Source organism: Armigeres subalbatus, chromosome 2, assembly GCF_024139115.2.
Source record: "Armigeres subalbatus isolate Guangzhou_Male chromosome 2, GZ_Asu_2, whole genome shotgun sequence".
Classification (NCBI taxonomy): Eukaryota; Metazoa; Arthropoda; class Insecta; order Diptera; family Culicidae; genus Armigeres; species Armigeres subalbatus.
In genome coordinates this window covers 364487513-364509684 of record NC_085140.1, presented here as the reverse complement: position 1 = coordinate 364509684, position 22172 = coordinate 364487513, and positions in this window count along the sequence as shown.

Genomic DNA, 22172 nt, shown 5'->3' with positions numbered 1-22172 from the left:
TGACGTAGTTTTCTCTTCCGCTGCCTTGACTTTTACTGCCCGTACTCTCAGCGCCATTCAAAGGTTCCTTGTAGTGCTGCTTCCACCTTTCGATCACCACACGTTCGTCCGTCAAAATGCTCCCATCCTTATCCCTGCACATTTCGGCTCGCGGCACAAAGCCTTTGCGGGATGCGTTGAGCTTCTGATAGAGCTTACGTGTTACTTGAGAACGGCACAGCTGCCCCATCTCCTCGCACTCCGCTTCTTCCAGGCGGCGTTTCTTTTCCTGAAAAAGGCGGGTCTGCTGTGTCCGCTTCCGTCTTTAACGTTCCACGTTCTGCTTCTGCCAGGTACCTTGCTGAAGCGCGACCGCGCTGCATTCTTCTTCTCCAGAATCTACAGGGGATGGACAAAATAATTAGGATAGGCAAATTTTAGGTAAAATTAGATGTGTTGTAACTACCTTAGTTATCATCCGATTTTGACAATTCAGGCATGCCTGAACTAGAAAATTAATGCAGTTTGACGGTATGTCCATGGAATCGACTATGGCCACCGGATTCCGGAGATATTCCGGGTTTTTCGGAGGTAGGTTCAAAACCGTAAATTTGAGGTAGATATTAGGAGAAGTTGTAGTTAAAAATTGAATAATATTAGTAACCACAAAAGATTGGAACCATATATTGAGGTTTGGAATCGGACCAGAATCAAGTGAGATATGGCCATTTCTTTAAAATCGGTTCCGATCGATACTTATCAAAGGGGTCAGGCCACAACTTCATTCGAATTTCGCTTTTTGATAGATCGTCCACTATGATTTTATTCTAGAAGGGCTCTAATGTGTCCAGAATAAAAAACTAATTGAATAAACGAATCCTGGAGTCGCTGGGACGTCCCCGGGGAACCTGTGAATGGGGACATTTTAGTTTTACCACCAAAACCAGTCATTCGACGGCTCTTTTTTCATGGTTTTCGATCAGGAAGCGAAGTATGAATATAAAATGGTCTATTGATGGCTCTGACCGCTTCCAGGATCTACGGATTGGCCCAGGGAACCTGTGGAAGGGACATTTTAGTTTTAGCATCAAAACCAGTCATTCGAAGGCTCTTTTTTCATGGTTTTCGATCAGGAAGCGAAGCATGAATATAAAATAATCCATTGACGGCCCTGGCCGCTTTTAAGACCTACGGATTGGCCCCGGGGAACCTGTGGAAGGGGACATTTAGTTTACCACCAAAACCAGTCATTCGACGGCTCTTTTTCATAGATTTGATCAGGAAGCGAAGTATGAATATAAAATGGTCAATTGATGGCTCTGACCGCTTCCAGGATCTACGGATTGGTCCCAGGAACCTGTGGAAGGGACATTTAGTTTACCACCAAAACCAGTCATTCGAAGGCTCTTTTTCCATGGTTTTCGATCAGGAAGCGAAGCATGAATATAGAATAATCCATTGACGGCCCTGGCCGCTTTTCAGACCTACGGATTGGCCCCGGGGAACCTGTGGAAGGGGACATATTAGTTTTACCACCAAAACCAGTCATTCGACGGTTTTTTTTCATGGTTTTCGATCAGGAAGCGAAGTATGAATATAAAGTGGTCCATTGACGGCTCTGATTGCTTCCAGGACCTACTGGTTGCCTCCGAGGAACCTGTGGAAGAGGACATTTAATTTTTAGCACCAAAATCAGTCATGGCTGGTTTTGGTGCTAAAACTAAAATGTCCCCTTCCACAGGTTCCCCGGGGCCAATCCGTAGGTCCTGGAAGCGGTCTGAGCCGTCAATGGACCATTCTATATTCATACTTCGCTTCCTGATCGAAAACCATGAAGAAAGAGCCGTCGAACAACCGGTTTTGGTGGTAAAACTAAAATGTCCCCTTCCACAGGTTCCCCGGGGCCAATCCGCAGATCCTGGAAGCGGTCAGAGCCGACAATGGACCATTTTATATTCATACTTCGTTTCCTGATCGAAAACCATGAAAAAAGAGCCGTTGAACGACTGGTTTTGGTGGTAAAACTAAAATGCCCCCTTCCACAGGTTCCCCGGGGCCAATCCATAGGTCCTGGAATCGGTCAGAGCCGTCAATGGACCATTTTATATTCATACTTCGCTTCCTGATCAAAAACCATGAAAAAAGAGCCGTCGAACAACCGGGTTTGGTGGTAAAACTAAAATATCCCCTTCCACTGGTTCCCCGGGGCCAGTGATAACCACGGGGGGCTTTGGGCATAAAACCCTCCCCAAGAGACGAAATTTCCAGTAGAAAATTTTTTTTTGTAGAAAAAAATGTTCGGAAAACCTCCCCCAGATCAATTTTCCGACTACGCCACTGCCCGGGGCCAATCCGTAGGTCCTGGAATCGCTTCCTGATCGAAAACCATGAAAAAGAGTCGTCGAACAACCGGTTTTGGTGGTAAACTAAAATGTCCCTTCCACAGGTTCCCCGGGGCCAATCCGTAGATCCTGGAAGCGGTCAGAGCCGACAATGGACCATTTTATATTCATACTTCGTTTCCTGATCGAAAACCATTAAAAAAGAGCCGTCGAACGACTGGTTTTGGTGGTAAAACTAAAATGTCCCTTTCCACAGGTTCCCCGGGGCCAATCCGTAGGTCCTGGAAGCGGTCAGAACCGTAAATTGACCATTTTATATTCATACTTCGCTTCCTGATCGAAAACCATAGAAATAGAGCCGTCGAACGACTGGTTTTGGTGGTAAAACTAAAATGTCCCCTTCAACAGGTTCCCCGGGGCCAATCCGTAGATCCTGGAAGCGGTCAGAGCCGCCAATGGACTATTTTATATTCATACTTCGCTTCCTGATCGAAAACCATGAAAAAAGAGCCGTCGAATGACTGATTTTGATGCTAAAACTAAAATGTCCCCATTCACAGGTTACCCGGGGACATCCCAGCGACTCCAAGATCCGTTTATTCAATTGGTTTTTCATTCTGGACACATTAGAGCCCTTCTAGAATAAAATCATAGTGGCCGATCTATCAAAAAGCGAGATTCAAATGAAGTTGTGACCTGACCCCTTTGATAAGTATCGATCGGAACCGATTTTAAAGAAATGGCCATATCTCACTTGATTCTGGTCCGATTCCAAATCTCAATATATGGTTCCAATCAGCAAGAGCCCTACTTCATTTGTGGTTACTAATATTATTCAATTTTTAACCACAACTTCTCCTAATATCCTCAAATTTACGATTTCAAACCTACTTTCAAAAAACCCGGAATATCTCCGGAATCCGATGACCATAGTCGGTTCCATGGGCATACCGTAAAACTACATTAATTGTCTAGTTCAGGCATGTCTGGATTGTCAAAATCGGATTATAACTGATATATTTACAACACATATAATTTTACCCAAAATTTGCCTATCCTAATTATTTTGTCCATCCCCTGTATCTGCAGTCTTTGTCGAACTAATCGTTTCGTCGACTTCGTCCCAGATACCCGACGTTGTTCTCCGCTGCGTCGGTAATGGCTGCTTTGACTGTATTCCTGCAGTTCTCAAGAGGGACCCCATCGAGCTTACCCTCTTTCCGGCAACACTGCTTCGACTTTACTGGTCTTGTTGTTTTCATTTTTTTGCAGCGGGAAAGAGACAAAGCAGTCCGTGCAGTGCCCTATAGGCATCAGGATTAGACGACGGTCGAATTTTTTACAACATTTTATAAAAATCACTTTTCCTGGCTAAGACTACTCTATTTTTCTATTTAAATTTCTATGTTGACTATGTTGAAACTCTTTCTTGCGCTGTTAACAATCGACTGTTTGTAAACGCAAACGTGACCTTTAATTGGTCTTATTGTGTAGGGGTTATCACGCCTATCTAGAGAGTAGGATATTGAGTGTTCAAGTCCCTCCAAGACACGTGAATTCTTTCTCGAAAATTTAGTATCAATTTGTCAATTTCGGAAACATGTACTGTGCTTATGCGCAGCCAAGTTAGTTAACCTTTTGTATGTGCTCTGGGGTCAATATGACCCCAGGCCATTTTGAGTGGCTGCCATTTTTTTATTTTTCAACCCATTCTCTTAATTTTTGGTAGTTTGGTAAAACTCGCCGAAATCTGTCTCCTAGGTGCAAATTCGTTTGAAAAATTTTGAAAATATGCGCTACAGTGTACTTTTTTCAAAAAACTTACGTTGTCTGTGCTCTGGGGTCAAATTGACCCCAAATTGAAATTGCTATAACTTTTTTAATGTTTGGCCAATTTTGGATTTTTGGGGCTGTTTCGAAAGATAATTTAATCATCTTTCAGGTCGTTATCAAATATTGACATCGCGGGGAGGGGTTTTCGTAAAAAAGGGTACAAAACCAGTGATTGTTCATACTTATATCTGAAAGTCCTACCCATTCTGAACTACACCTTTTCAAATAGGTTATACAGGAAGGCATGTGCTTTGACATAAGGCATTGATTAGTTTAGAGCTTGGTCGCTAGGTGGTGGTATATTTGAATTCATTATTTTATACTACTCAAGTAATTCCGATATATGAAATTTTCCTCTGTGTAAATATTCTTATCGCACAAATTTGAAATTTGTAAAGATGACGTCTTTAACAAAGTTCACAAGACAGTCCATTCCCACTAGACGACCTTTGATCAAGACGCATTTTTAACAAATTTTGAATTTGTGCGATAAGAATATTTACACTGAGGAGAATTTCATATATCGGAATTATTTGAGTAGTCTAAAATAATGAATTCAAATATACCACCACCTGGCGGCCAAGTTCTAAACTCATCAACGCCTCATGCCAAAGCACACGCCTTGTTGCATAAACCTTTTTAAAAAAGGTGCAGTTCGAAATGGGTAGGATTTTCGGATATAAGTAAAATAATCATGAAAAATCAGTTTTTGTACCCTTGTTTACTAAAACCCCTCCCCGCGATGTAGCCGCCCACCAATAGTCAATCCTTGGTTACGACCTAAAAGATGATTAAATTATCTTTCGAAACAGCCTCAAAAATCCAAAATCGGCGGAACAACAAAAAAGTTATAGCAATTTCAATTTGGGGTCAATTTGACCCCAGAGCACAGACAACGTAAGTTTTTTTGAGCACAGACAGAAGGTTAACAAAACATATTTTCCGTACGACCGAGTTGCTAAATAAAATGCAATTAATTTTAAATTATTTTTCTTCGATGTTTATCCATAGTTTTCTATAAAAAAACTTCCGATAAGTTTTGCACCGCCTTATCGTAAGCCGATTTGGCCAGGGTTCTTATATTGTATTCACCTTGGACTTGGCTAAAATTTTGTATAGCATCAGAGCGTTAAAAAGAACGGAATGAGAAGGCGGCCCATAAAAAAAATCCAAGTAGTTTCCTGGGTACAGGGCCTGGGTTACCTGGACACACATGTTGTAACAAGTTTCTAATGGTCATATACAACCAAAATCAGTCATATATGAGTTACTGCCACTAAATCGGTCTGAGTTGTGCTGATAGGGTACTAAACACTAGTTTATACTAATTTGACCCACCATGTGGCCACCATTTCAACAAATTGAATCAAAAACCTATCGAGTACGCAAGAAAAACCCCTTTGAAATCCAGTGAAAGCCAAATAATGTTTATTATTATTACAAGTAAGAACTACACAATTTAGACCAGGTCGTAATTCATCGCATGTAGTATAAACAATTCTTTGAGCGTTTCTACATCAAACAGTGAATGAAGGTCACCAACTCTAATCTGAAAAAAATAACACTCTTTCAAATGTGCATAAATCGAATCGTTGTGGAACGGCTTGCCAAATTGACTATTTGCATTCCATTCGAATCTAATCAAATATCTATCAGTTCATCGCGTAGCTCCACGAACTCTAACACTGTGGCGCAGGTGCTCCATACCCGTCGATGATGGTTCTGCTAGTCGTCGCCGAGGTCAACTGACACATTTGAAGAAAGACATTCGCTGAATGTCGAAGCCGTGTTTTCTTCAAACAAGCAAAGCCACCGCAGCACATGAAACGTGTGGCAGCCCATCGATCGTTTGTAATTTTATTCAACGACAAAATGGCGATTCTCGGTATTATTGTTGTTATTAAAATATTGACGGCAATAAAATGATATCGGTTTAGAGAGTGTCGGTGAGTCGAGGTGATGTCGTCTTCTGGGTCCGTTCGATTTTTGATCCCGCTTTGGTCATTGAGTGGATGGGGCGGTTGACGACGATGATGATCATGGATGCTTGATCGCCTGGTTGGTTGTTCACTGGCTGGGTTAGCCGATCAACTGGATGGCGGAACGCAAATAAAAATTCTTTCCAGATTATATGAAATAAAATTATGAATGGCTTGTTTGGGAATTAGGGTTAATCATTTTAACTGCCTTGATGTCGGCTCTTCTAGGCATGTGCGTCGCCGGTCGGGCAGCCGACGTATTGACTTTAGGAAGCTACTTCGTCACGGCTGGATGCTACAAATGGCCATTAGCGGAGGGGATTGCTCCTTCCAGAGAGTCATATAGAGGTGTCATTTGCATTCGTCTTTAACCCCTAACGCGTCGATTTATAGCGAATCGAAAGCTTTTACCGCAGATTGAATAAATTTTCTAATAAATAGGAATCGACCAAAGTGGCCATTCCGAGGTGTCAAGCTTTAATCACCAGTGAGCTATTGGTAGTCGCAATTTGCATTGGAGATGTCGCAAGAACGTGAAACTCGTTGAGCATGTGCCGTTTCGAAGCGTAGCACAGGAAGGTAGGTTCTACTTCAACTTTATAAGATGTTTTCATATAGGACAATTATTGTTCAATTTTCCATTCAACATTCGTTTAAAGCATAATCTTCATTATAAGTTATTTAACAATTATTTACAATCGAGAAATCCTTTGGTGAAAGTTGACGACCATCTGTATATCTGCGTATATATTAAAATGAGTTTACTTCTCTTATGAGGCATTATATTTCATGAACGGACTGACCGATTTGCAAGATTTCCAATGCAGCAACTTGAATGTCTGCATATTATAATTCTATGAACCATGTTTTTATCTGATATTAGGAAACGTCACGATTAATTTGAGATTATCCAACTTTTATTCTGGGTAAATAAGTCTTTATGCTGTTTGGATGTGACAGCATGGAAAAAAATGCATATTTTTCCATCGAAAGAACGAATAGCGAAACATGACTAAAAAATTAGATGCACTCAGAATTTCAAAACCCGGCACAATAACCAAAAGTAAGCCCGTTTATTTTAAATAAGATATGATTAGGTAATAAAATCGGAGTAGCTGTCCATTTTGCTAGGCTGAATAACTTTTAACTCAGTTAGAATAATTTCATTAGGTTTTGAACAGTTTCCATTTATTACAAGTGCAACTAAAAATTGCTTAAGTAATTTACCAGAAACAAAATCGAAAGTATGTAGATACTCATCAAATATCCCGCCGATGACGACGACGTTTCGTCTATGGCATCAGATCCCGGTGAAGAGCTTCGTTGTTCTCATTATTCCAAATGGGGTTTCATCTTTTCGGGTCCAATCACGATTCAATAGATGCTTGCGCTAGTCAAACGCTCTTGAAGCCGGGCCCCCAGCGGGCATTGGCATGCAATCTGTGGCAAGAGGATTACAATCGTTTCTTCTTGCATTTCGTTCACCGCATCGGCGCGCAAGACCGCGCTCTTTATTGTCCAACCGACGATGATGACGACAGTGGGGCATTGCGCCCACGTCGTCGTTCGTCAGTGCTTTCCTTTCAATCGGCGCTGAGAGTATCACATAGTATTTTGCATTCGCGCAATGAGGCCCTGGCTTGAGATTGAGACCCTCTATCTTGTACTTAGTCGGCAAGCAATGTTCGGATTGTATGCGGTGCTTAATTGAATCTCGCAGTCTCGTTTACTTGCGGGCGATAGTGGAAAAATCACTTAGGCCGCCACCGCCTTTCCCCGATCTCCTCGCTGATCCCGGCTGCTTGATCTGGGGGATAGATGTCATGAAATATGATGTAATATTTCGAGGATTACTGGCTTTCGGTGTGCCTACAGAGTCGATGGGCGGTTGGTCCAGAAGGTGTTGGCTGTTCAAATAGAGAAATTAAATAACAATCAACGGTCGACGACCACGGCGATGATGACGATGATGGAGTGCACTACAAACTCCTTATGCGCACGATTTTCCTGCTGAGTGCTGATGGATGATGGTGATGTAACAGCGTGTTAACCTAAATTTGTGGGTGGTGATAGAAGCAAGGGTAGATCATTCAACATCCTATATTTTGTAGTGGTGTGAAGAAGTTATACCGTTGGCACAATGGCAATATTAAAACGATTGCATGGTTTAGGTGTGTCATGCTACAAAGTAGTAACGTGTTGTTATAGTTCTAGATTTCTAACCAATATTTTGCTTTCCATAAAAAAATGTCTTATATAGATAAGAAATTAGAGAAGACAATTAAATCCCCACTGTAGTTCAGTATTCATATATTTATCTAGATTTAATGCACTACTAGTCCCATATTTTTCACAGTCAAACTTTGCGTTCTGTACTTACATTATAGGTTCTATAAAGCTTTCCTAGCGAATTTTTGAATAGAACCAATAACAATGCTTGGATTGCTATAAACTTCACATTTTTACGGATAATGTTTCAAATCCAGAATTATTTGAAATATTAGAGTTTATAAAAAAGGAGAGCATGTAGACAGCCTACCTTAAGATGGAGTACTTTTTGTAGTCTATACTTCAAATTCGCGATTTTATGAAGAACATTTTATTACTTTCAATGAGCGTTTTCATTTCAGTCCGTCGTTCTGTTAACTATGATTTAAGGGCTACTGCAAGGTGATGGTCTTTCGTGCCTGTAATTCAAAATCGCTGTGGAGGGGGCAAAACAGAGGGTAGGGATCAGGCATTGTAATATCATCTGAGCACAGGATATCATCTTTGCTTGTGAAAAGATATTATCCCTAATCAAAGAGTTATTGGATAAAACAACGTCCGGAGGATTTCCTGTACTTTATTTTGAAGAAATTTCAGAAGGGCTTTGCGAAGAAATTCCAGGAGTTTCATGGTAAATAACATTTTTCAATGCATATAGAAATAGCTCATACCGTATCCGTAGGTACTTTTAAGCACTTCAGTGCATGTACAAATTTTTACACACAACTAGTGTTTCCAAAAATTTCTAACAATTCTGTACAACAATCTACCAAAGGCTGTATAAGAACTAGGCATATGGAAAAATGCTACATCCTTACATATACAAATATTGTATGATACCTTACAATTTTGCAAGCTTTTCTTACATTATTTATTTGTGAGCTTACACTTTTGCATAAGAATCTAACAATTTAGCATAGGCTCAATTCTTACACAGGTGTTGGTAGGTGTTGGTCGCTTTAGCTGTCGTAATCCCTTAAGCATGTCTTCCTCTTGTTGTGTACCGGTAAACCCCATTCGTATGTCGTCCTCTCGTTGCTGTCTCCCAAAAAACATTTGTCTCGTTACAGAAGTGAAACATCGCTAAGGATTTCAACTGTGTGAACATCAGCATTGTAATTAATTAAGCACCTAAATTCCTTCCTTTCCTATTGTATAATTGTATTCCCTAACCTCGACCAAACCGCGACTTGGGCATAAGTCAAATTTCCCATTCTTTAGTTAGGTAATTTGAGATTGTAAATATCCCCGGAAACCAATCCTTTAAATTTAAAAACATTTTCCTGGATATAACATATCCCTGAATATAACATTTTCCGCAAGTATTACATCCTTGAACACTTTTCTTCGGAAATAACATTTCGCCCGAAAATGACAGTCCCTCGAATATGCCAATCCTAAAAAAAAATCAGTGAAACGGTTGAAAATAAAGAAGGTAGATTGAATATTACTTTCAAATATCTATTTTATATTACCTGTATTTTTAGAAGTTTTGATCTAGCGGCTTGACCCCAAACAATGACTCAATATTAGAGTACGGAATCAATAAAAGGATGGTAATATTTAAGTAGTGCTCCATTAGGCACAAAACAGCGGACTCTTTTCATGAGGCCACACAGTGAGGAAATTTTATTAGAAACATGTTTTATGTGAGTGTCCCATGTTAAACATGAATCTAAGTGCCACCCTAAGTATTTGAATGACGAAACATTTCCAATGTGCAGACTACTGATACATGGATCGGCGTGCTGTGGAATTTTTTTTTCGCGACGAGTAAAAAACCATATAGGGGGAATGACGGCTTTTGCAGGTTTTGTTCTATTATTGGCAAGGGTTTTTTTTATGTCTGACTATGCTCAAATTTGGCCTAAACATTCTTTGCATATCAAAGAATATTGTGGCCAAATTTCATAAAATTTGCCCGACAAAAACCCCCCTGCCAATAATAGAACAAAACCTGCCAAAGCCGTCTTTCCCCCTATGTACTTTGTTTTTTCTTTAAGAAAGTTTGTTTCCATTAAAATATTCTAAAAGTACCGTTAGATCGGATTCAATATCTCTTACAATGGAATGTACACATGAGTTTGGGTAAAACAAAGCTGCATCGTCAGCAAAGAGGCTTGGATCTCCACGAAACTTCAAATTCCCTAAATCATTGACAAATATATGAAATAGCAAAGGGCCAATATTGCTGTCTTGAGGGACTCCTGTATAAACGGGTAGAAAGCTACTCTCAGAATCATTTATGGCTACTAATTGCTTGCAGTCTGTTAAATAGCTCTTATTCCGTACTTACAAAGTTTTTGTAAGAGAATTTTATGATCGATTGTTTAAAATGCCTTTTTAAGATCAATGAACAGGTCACCCACAACACTTTTTCGATCTATTTAAAAAAAATAAGGTAGAATGCCGCCAATCGTTGGTTTACTCTTTTTTTTCATGTTCAAGTCTTTTCGTGGAATCATCAATGCAAATGTTAGTAGTAGCTTATATGAAACAAATAACTTAATGCTTTCATACAGATAGCCTGGTTGTGTGGCTAGAGTAAGCACATCCTTATGGCAATTATTGTTACTATTCTGGATTAGAATCCTGGCGCGGTCATACAACTTTGTAATTGTTCTGCGATAATTATCGCGTAAAGTGAGTGAGTAGTAAAAGATGAAACGAAAAAGAATTTCCATCTAATAAGAAAGATGTTCGTTTATCTTCCAAGGCTAATTCAAGAGAAAAAGATTGATGGGTGAAAGATGACCCTCAACATAAACAACGAAAATAGATCATCGCTTGGCCCGAAAAACGCTTGCTTTGGTGTCATTGAAACGAAAAGTCAAAACCCTGCTTAACACGCATTTTCGGCCAAATGACCCATTCAGCCATAAACCAACACAGTCCATAAACCAATTAAATACACACCATACAACACTTATGCGCGTAGTATATGCAAACGAAATAACCGAAGCATTCTTGATTGAATCAGGACTTCCAAAAGCAGATAGACTGGAGGACAGGAGATCTGGAGGTGTTAAGTCGTGATGACGGTTATTTGAGCACACGCGACTGCTGCTTAAAACAGTCACACTCATCAAATGCTTTAAAAAGCAAGTCATTGGCATAGCAAGGTGTGATTAATTCACACTTTATACAAATCCACCCAGCTCGGTGCTGGGGCATAGTGTGTGAGAAGTTCTCGATAATAAACAAAGTGGGCTCGATTGACTGTGGATATACAACAGTAAAGCACATGTGACGATTGGGACAATCAAGCATCCGAAAGATATTCGTTTTACAAAAAGAGCTAACCGCTGTGGAGGTTGGTACTCGGATTCTGATAGCTTTCCCATAAACCGGACCTTTAAGTGGTCTTGTTCCTCTAAGACACGAAAAAAAATCCTCGGATTTGTTAAGGCATGTTTTGAAAATCCTCAAAACTTTATGAAAATTTTATTGTTGCCCCCTCTTATTATTACTTTTAGCATTTAGTATTTAGCATTGAGCAATTCGCACAAATTCGTGGGTGGTACAAGCCAAGACTATTGTACGAGAGTAGGCATCACTTTCATCCGTTATCACAGATAATGATTTTCGACTAATCACTACCTCTTAGATGAAGGCAATGCACTCTTAAGTAGTTTCTGTAGATTAGTAGATTCTGTCCTGGCCACGTCCCACAGTGCTTCGAACGTATGGACCTACGGGACCAAAATCATAGCTTACATTCTACACGTTTTAACTCAATGGTGTCTTTGGGAAAATGGTTGTAAACTAGTTTTTCTACTATTTGCATTATTGACATGTTAAATGTATAACTGCATAAGTGGCGTAAACGCCAAATTTTTTCACATAAAATAAGCTTCGTATAATCGAGATCATTTTGAGAAAATTGTGACTTATGATAAAAACTACTATTTGCATAATTGACCTATGTTGAACAGATAATTGCATAAAAGCCGTAAACGCCAGATTTTACGACATGCCTCAAATAACCAGGATCTTTTTACGAAAAATATGTGGTATGATAACAGTTTCTATTACAACAATTAACCAATTTCCAATTGATCATCTCATAAGTGACATAAACGCCAGCTCTCATGTTTTATACAATAGAATCAGAATATCCTTATAAATGATTTGTGGAATTGTTTTTAACGCCGGTATCATTTTTCAAGTTCGTTTTCTTTGGTAGGCTCAGTCATGTATAACTCTTTACGGAGCCATGGTTCTTTGTGATATATACAATCATCTTATTATGAAGTTAGTAACAGAGGGTAGAAACCAGCGTGTCGTGGTGACTGGGAGCATCTTCCGGATGGCCAGAGAATGAAGGATGTTGAACATGGCCACGGATTTGACCAGAGGATAGTGATAAGAAAATTATTTTGAGCTTTTTAGTGGAATGTTTTCACCTGTCATAAGACGAGTTTGAACAATCCCATTGAATTCCACCACTTAATTGTATCCTGACAGATACGTATTTCGACCTCAACAGTAAGGCCGTCTTCAGTGTCTTGTACGTCGAGTCAAGTACAAGACACTGAAGACGGCCTTACTGTTGAGGTCGAAATACGTATCTGTCAGGATACAATTAAGTGGTGGAAGTCAATGGGATTGTGCAAACTCGTCTATGACAGGTGCAGAGGATAGTGTTGTTTTTAATGTCGATAATTTTTAATGGAACTAGAGCAACAAGCAGACTCTCATCTGAGCTCTCAGCCTTCGAAAATTTTCGTTTGTAGGTTTTTATTTCTTTATTAAAGTGATTTTTAAATTAAAAATAAAGTTCATCACTATTCGTGTTCGTGTGTAGGTGCTATGCAGGGCCGGATTTATGGGTGGCCGGGGAGCCGTGGCCCCGGCCCCCACAAATCTTATGTACCAAAACCAACCTTTTTGTACATATTGGGGCCCCCAAGCTGTCAGCCCTGGGCCTTCTTCCGGCTAAATTCGGTCCTGGTGCTATGTCTTATGCTTCCATCAAAACCCTATTTGCATATAAGTTTCACCGTCCTTGAGCTCTCTACCGAAAACTGCTGCAGCGGACGTTTCAGACGCGGAATGATTTTTTATTTTTTCTTTTTCAACGCGTAAAGGCTAGGAAGCAGATTTGCATGTACCTCGTTTAAAGTACTTTGAAGCATATTGTACTTTCTCTCGAAAAAAAAAATCTATTCAATGTACAACGCCAGTGCTAGTGTCGCTGTCATAACCTTTTCATGATTTGCCACATTTCATTGATATTGGCCGCAGATGCTAGCTCCTCAGGTTCATTTTTATTGATAAGGTCTTCAACATGTAGTTTCTTAGTTTTATTTGAACATTCCTGAAACGGTTTTTGAGGTCTACCCTTCGCGATGTTGAATGAAGACTGGGCAATTCCTTCAATATTTGTTTTCGGATTGCGAAGAAGATTTACCAACGAAGACAATCAGAGAGTTTTGCTTCTCGAATTTTCCGGATGATCGAAAGCTCTTTAACCATTTTTGATCAATTCTCAAACAAAAGATTCTGCAAAACTGCTTTAGTTCTCTCTCAAGTTCCTCGGAGAAATCATCTGGATTATATAAATCAGACAGAAACTTCAACACATGAGCTTTTCGTTGGGACGGATCAACAGAAAGCCACTGTTTGTCTATATCCATGTTATTGAGCGCAAGAGTATCGTCTAGAAAATCGTTAACAGCTATGATAAGGCAAATAAGAGCAGCTGGAATCACTTACATTCTCTTAAGAATACTATAAGTGAGATCTGGTGTGATTTTCAGAGATGTGTTTTGATGTACTTTTTTTAAAAAGCTGTTTGAAGTTGTAGATTATTTCTTCCTATATAACTTCATGCCCAAGACTTGGAAGCTTCACTTATCACAATAATCGAAATATATCCCACTGAAACACATTGAATTGGATCTTACTTACTTGATTTTACGCTTTCCATATCGATTTTCACAGCGAAAGGTGCCGTTTCGAAAACCTTGGCAATGAAAAAGATGCTTTTCACTAACAGGTGATAAATCATCCACTCTCAGCGATGGAAATGTTTACAAACACGAGATGTTTCGATCGTCCCAGTGACCTCACAAAGATACTAAAGCGCAAACAGCATAATTGAAACATATGTTAATATCATGGTCTGCTTGATTCGACTAAATACGAGAGTCGATTTTTCCATTTTTGTCCAAGGGACACAGCACTGTGCGTCCTAGCGAATGCTGAGGAAGGGGAAGGATGGTTAGTTGGACACCTTCTGAAGACAGATGCAGAGTCCTCTACGAGCTCTCATAGGTGACACAGGAGGTTTTGGAATTCAGCACCAACATTTCAAAAGGCGAAACTGCTTTTGTAAACAAAGCTTATCACGTTGCTGGTGGGCTGATTCGTGCCCACCCACGCAATACAGAGCAATTCAATGAAAGAAGAGGATCAGTGTTGTTGGATTACGTGGGTGGACTCAAATTAGCCCACCAGCGACGTGAGAAGCTCTTGTTTACAAAAGCAGTTTCGCCCTTTGAAATGTTGGTGCCGAATTGTGAAGAAGGTTATAACAGTAGGAATCGTTCTGGTAGAACGTGAAACACAGATTGAACTGAGATAGAAATACAAAGTTGGAAATGGACGAGCCTGGAATCGAACCCACGACTTCCTGCTTATAAGGCAGAAGCGGTAGCCACTAGACCACCGAGCTCGTCTTACCCGCCTTATTGATACTTTTGGGCAAAATAAATTGAGGGAGACATAATTCTTTTAAATATTTGTATCGGCCACATTGTCTCTGTCGATTATTTGACTTAATTCATGACAATTTTGCAAGAACTCAAAGAAGTATAGCTTCCAACTAGTTCAAAATTCGAAAATAAAACAGCAAAAAAAACTACCGAAAGGCGAAACCTGATGATTTGTTTATGATATAGGCCCAAAATCGGGTGAATATTAGCCCATTAGTCACAAACTTCACATATTTACTAGACTACAGCTAAACACTTCAAAATAGCCATGGCTAGACGTCTTTGGGGAAGAGGTTCAACTCAAACTGTCTATTTTAATCTAATGTACGAAAAATCCCTGAGAAATTCTCTCTGAAATCGATGGTCGCATTATTTTTGTATTTTTTAATTCCGTGAAATTTTGCATGTCCAATCCTTATGATCAAAACACATAATTTGCATGATTGGTTTGCCATTTTGACAAGGGCCTAAGCAAAACACCCTTTAATACAACCATTGTATTGAATTCTAACAACTTTGTAATACTTCATTGCAGTATCTGTATGGGAAGCTTACGTTTCTAGTGTTGAAACCTTGCTGAATTATATATGCCAAGTTTTTATACACTAATTGTAATATATTTGTTTTTCTTTTTGGGTGTAGCCTTGAGCGGGCCATGCTACTCTCGGACAGTACCAAAAAATCATGCAGTCAAAAATCAAGGACATAGTTGGAAGAGTACCACGATGGCAGTCAATATGGCACCGGACCTTCCACGGGTCAATACCGCACCTCCCGCACTCCTCTCCCACCAACATTCGAATGCATCGAACAGCACCGAACAAAAGTTTGATATTCAAATTACTAACCTGCTCACAGCATATTTATTCACTTCCCGTGATAATGAACATGTTTCTTCAAAGAATCCTGTGCATTTCGGCACGATTTATAGCATAAATCAGCAGTTTCGTGCCAATTTAATAGCCGTTCGCGATTTGATTCGCATAGTAGGCTTCGGTAGGAACGGAAGCAATTATTTTTAGCTAGTGACATTTATGTCTTTGTTTCAAAACTTCAAACTGTTGCGTGAGTATAATTCCTGGCAAGAAACGACATCTGAAGACGCCCCTGCTGATCGCATAGCTCTGGCGTACGTTACCTCCGCTAGTAAGAAAAGCGAAACGCACAATTTCACCTCTCCAAAGGACACCACACAGCCTTGATGACGTCACTACGTTCCTCGCGATGACCGGAAGGGGTTTCGTCAAACGACATCATCTACCGAAGCCGCTGACAGAACTACGAACTACTGCAGCCTTACATAACGCCGATTTTCGATGGTCGACATGGAAAAGGTATTCAACGTGATCAGCATGGATGGATGTCTTCCCAAGGGACAGATCACCCCACTGTAAGGGCGGCGGAAGCAAACGCGTTGCCATTTCTTTCCGTTTCATTTTATTCCTACTAGTCAGCCGAGTAAAGGTAAGCGACACTCCACTTTTATCTTACTTTAGACGAAAACGAAGTCAGCAACGATTAAAAACGAAAGTTATGAAGAAGTTAGTTTATTCATGTTGGTAATGATCCAAAGTTTTATATGTCTAATATTGTTTTAAAATAATTGTTTAAGTTGCTATTGAGTATAGACTATACTTCTCAGAAATCAAGCAAGTATGGGAAGTAATGCATGACTACAAAACTGAAAATCAATTTTTCAGTTATTAGTTGATTGACCACGAGAGGGATCATGTTGTTCACAGACTATTTTTCTTCTCCGTAGTTGACTTTTTGTTTGTGAAACTGAGGTTTGAATTAGTCCAAATTGACGTAGGTGTGGCAGAGATGCATCCTGAACAGGGTTCATAATGCTCACTCAATCTCAGGAGCACATGATTTTCCCTCACGACAGTTTTCGGGGAGAAATCGCTTTTCGGGAAAGAAAAACAGCCTGGAGAGTGATAACAACTTTTCGCTCACTTCGCTTGCCGCTGAACGTTGGTTTGCTCGTTTTCTTTCATATTCGGGTCTTTTCGTGGCATCATCAATGCAAATGGTAGTAGCTTATGTGGAACAAATAACTTAACGCTTTCATACAGAAAGCGTGGTGGTGTGGCTAAAGTAAGCGCATCCCCACAGCTATTATTGTTACTATTCTGGGTTCGAATCCCGGCGCGGCCATACAATTTTGTAATTGTTCTGCGATAATTCTCGCGAAAAGTGAGTGAAAGGTGAAATTAATGAAACGAAAAAGGATTTTCATCTAATAGGCAAGATTTTCGTTCATCTTCTAATGCTAATTCTAGAGAAAAGATTGATGGGTGAAAGATGATCCTCTACATAAACAACGAAACAAGATTTTCCCTTGGCCCGAAAAACGCTTGCTTTGGTCTCATTGAAACGAAAAGTCGAAACCCTGATCCTGAACAGAACATGAGCCAAGAGCGTGCCTTGGTGTTCTTAGTTTTGAACTCTGAACACAGTTCAGTGTGCACTGGGTTGGTACGCAAGCAAAGCAATCATGGTAACTAAGACTCCTTGGATTTGAAACTATGCAAAAACATACGAGCATGCTTGATTTCTATCCGTTAGATGCCCAGCCCACGTGTTCCATCACTAGTCGAAAAATGTGTAGCATGCCGTCGCTTGAATTTGTTTTCTTAGGATACAAGTTGCTAAGTTAGGTCAGTGCTCTTGAACAGTGTGCAGTGTTCAGAACGTTTTGAGCACGAACACGCGTCCTCGTGTGCAGATACATCTCTGAGGCGTGGTTCAATTGGATGTCAACTGTCAGCAATATTTAGGAAAATTGTTAGTGATAATAAAGTTTCCTATAAGTGCTGTGTATTAATTGTAATTGATAAGTGATAGTGTGTCAGACATGATAACATGTTCCAATTTCTTCATCCAGATGCGTTTCGTAATTTCAACACTAGTTGTAAGGTGTAACCACCTAGTTTTACTGCTGATAGATTTAATAATTAAACGTGATCAAGGTATGTAAATATTGTTTTATGAATTTATTAAACTTATTGATTGAATTTAATTGATTTTTTTTTCTATTTCATCTCGTTTCAGAGAGCGAGTAATGGCGCTTTAACCTAAGCATAAAGCTAGGACACGTGGGAGAAATACCTGTGTCCCATCCTTATATCAGCAAGGAGGGATACTAATCTTCTTAGCAATGTTACTCCCAACGTCACGTCATATACCCCCTGATTGTGGAATGGTTGGTATGGCTGTCCCCGTTTCTTCCTTTAGTGGATTCAAAACTCTTCGTTGATCATGTTATTCATTACAGAATAATTTGATTGCCGTCGAGTGATGAATTATCTTCCAATTCCAAGCCTGCATGGTGGGCCTGACCATTTTAATATTTGTGTCATATTTATGATATGCTGCAAATATTAATGCTGACAAGAAAATACTCGGAAATACAACCGACATTTCCAGGATGCTTTTCAATACTGGCTATGCATGTGCTAAGACAAGACAAAACAATTTAATAGCCGTTCGCGATTTGGTGGGCTCATCACTGCACTTCACTTCTTCTCAAAGGGCATTGAAAAAATCAATTTCTTACTCACTTCTCCGCACATGAGCAGCCCGAAATGTTGATAGAATGCAAATTAAACATACTTTTGAAATCAGTCACTTGTTTGAATCAAAAACTTAATGAAAACTGCTATTTTTGAACGTAAAAAATCACTAAATACGGATCGCGGAGCGAACGTAAACACCGGTACCGGCAGCAGCAAATTAATATTTAGGGTGGCTCAAAAATTATTTTGCTTCGCCACGCTCAGTCGAATATATTTCATGTTCTGGGTGTTCTCCGATAATTTGAGCTGGTTTGAATAGGGACTTACCGTGCACAGGCCTTTCCAGGTTTGTATGAGAGTTGATATGGCGATGATGAATTTTACATTATTGTGATTGTGGCGATTCGCCATTGGGTGAGGGGAGACCATATGACTGGATGATATACTCAAGACACAGAGAAACAGACGTCTCACTTAGAACAAAATGCAATCAAAATCATCGTCACGAAACATTGTCGCCCAATGCTAAAATCATTGTGTTTGGTCAAGCGGCAACCAGATGGCGGTAGTACGCAAACGTCAAACACAAGCAAAATCGATGGAAGCGCCATCGGTGGCCGATTAACCACCTACAAAAAAAAAAATCAACCGTTAAAAAGGTGAACGATGTAACATGTGTTGAGTGAGACGTCTGTTTCTCTGTGCTCAAGAGCTTTGACTCCATAGACAATGCATATTGAATTGTCGTTCCGATAGTTGGGGGTCGATTCTAATCGAGGTTGCGAATCCTTAGCATGATAATTAGGCTTTTCAGAAAGCATAAGTGCAACATGTAATTCAACAAAATAGCCTAAGTTTGTCTATGATATCTATCGCACCAGAAGCAGATACTTCATACAAAAAGTGTGACATGGGAGTGAGCGGAGTATAAAATGCTATTTTTGCGTTACGTAATCATTGGATATCTTTCCCAAGGTGCGGTTTTCATTCAGCTATGTGGGTTCTCTTTTCACCAGCATTTGGAGGAGAGGCACTGTAGCCAGTGTAATGAAAGGTTTAGTTTCCCATACTTGCTTTCATATAAACTTGAACCGGCTTGTGCTCCATCAGTTTTTGTTCAAATCGGCTTTTGGAGGACACTCGGAGCATGGGACGGAATCGATTGAGCGTGGTGGAGCTGGGTCGTTTTTTGAACCATCCTACTAATATTCTTTGTTTTTATTATAATTACGACACCAATACTACTACAGTTTATGACAGTTTTTATTGTACCAATACTTTCAAAGCATTGTTTTGGTACTCAACCCACCTTCACCTTAAATGTATGGATCGTTGTCCCAATCTATTGGTAGAAAACTGTTTTGCCCTATGTTTGATATATTGTACTCAACTTGACTAACGGAGTTTGTTCTTACTATGATCACGTCACGTCTTGAGAGCGTTTTTTTCATGTTACGAACAGCAGATCGATCGCGCGATCTTCCGAAATTTTGTGTTCTGCATAGTGCGGTCGGTAGTAACGTTAATACGTGCGCGTTTTTTCATGCTACGAACAGCAGAACGATTGCGCGCGTAAATAAATAATCGCTTACCAAGGCATCGTTATTGGTCTTGAATTATTGAAACTCCAAATCATGTACTGTTAGAATGGTTTTCTTATCCCAGGAAAGTTATTCATTTGGTGAGCTGTGCATAATTTTGTTGTTTCTCGGCCAATCACGACTAGCAACTACGATGTGTACAGTCAATCAAGCTAAGCTAAGCTAAGCTAACTATGATCACGTCACGTCACGATTAATATGAAAACTTGCTATCCAACGCAAAGGATTCTAACTAGGTGACGAACTGTGTGTCTCAAGAGCTATTACTGAGTCTATTAGCTCTAGTCTTTAATGCTCCATGAGGTAACACATTTTCCGATTAACAAACATTACGGTAGTTTGAAAACAAAGGGCTCTTATTCAAAACCATTTGGAGGAATGTGCGTATGTGAAGTCTTCGATGATCTTTTTAGGAAATTTTAAATGGAGTTCTATGGAAACTATTGAGTGTCTTTCAGTTAACTACGATTAATCCCCCAAATGTGAAGGAAACAAACAGATACGCAATTACACGGATTAACTTTACAATGTCCCATACACACATGACATTTGGGCTATTTAATCGCAATGGGTCCTAAAACCTACTATCAATGATAGGTCAAGCCCTGCCAAGGTTGCCTTTACCTCTTTCTTGCAATAATTTTTCACATTTATTCTCCCTACTATTAGCTACTGAAATAATCGCCGCACCATTTTCCTTCAATGAGTCACACGTAAAAGTAGGAAGAGAATAAAAACTCATCAACAGCTCAATTGGACGCCATTATTAAAAATCGTAATTTCCATTCCATCAACATACTTCCTAAGCCCCCTCCCTTCAAATGATGAACAGCTGCACTATGGGATTTTGCTGTACAACATGGGTAAAGTGTAATGATATTTTCTGTCACGTTGATTTGAAGATAGCTTTTCTACGATCAACATAACATGAACGAGTAAAAAGTAACGTCATAACAAGTGATAAAAAGGAAATTTCGAAAAGAGATCCATAAAAAATGTAGACCGGATGACATATTTAACATATTTAAAAAGTATCACTAGGATAAGTATTTGAGGAAATTGAAAAAGAGTTCGAGTATTCCATTTTTTAAAAGTACGCACAAAAATTAACAAGTTTTGGTAAAATATGAAATAGAGTTGCCAAACAGTGCCGAATACAATTCAACTGAGTTAATATGAACAGAACAAAAAACAATAATACATATATTTAAATGTATCATTGTAAATGAAAAAAATTGATAAATACGAATTATACAGAAAATAACTATTCAAGTTTTTTAGCTCAAAATGTTTTAAGAGTCTTTGAAATATTTGCTTTGAATTAGAAATTGTTACAACAAAATAATTCTCTTTTAACGTCTTTTTGAATAAATAGTCCGGGAGCATTCTATAAAGTTCTATAACGTTTTTCTTGTCCGCCAGACATCCCATTGTACCCCACGATGCTAGATGGCCGTTAAAGGGATGATGGTTGCGGTGGGTACTGGGGATGCCTGCCTTTTTGCATACAATGTGCTACATAGGCATTAAATTACTCAGCAGCTCAATACGGTGAACACACATTCGCACTGGCGAACTGAAGCCCTTCCTCCTCCTGAGCTGGCCTTCTGCCCAGTGCAAAATGCCAAACACAATGTGTGGATTCCGTTACCGCTCCCATTTCCTCCGTTCAATACAAGAGGAAAAATATGCACTGCAGCAGAACAAGTGAAGTGTAATCGAACAACAGCAGCCGGCAACAACACCCTCCCGGTTCGGAGATCGGAGTGCCAGAAACCAGAAGCCCCAGAGTCGGGAGTCATCGTCGTATTCGTCGCCATGCCCGGGCGCGATTGACGTGTGTGCGTGTGATTTCTTCTGACAGGTTGGCAAATGATGGCCCCCTTGTGCTTCCGCCATCCTTATCCCCGGCACGGCAGAGACGACCCGA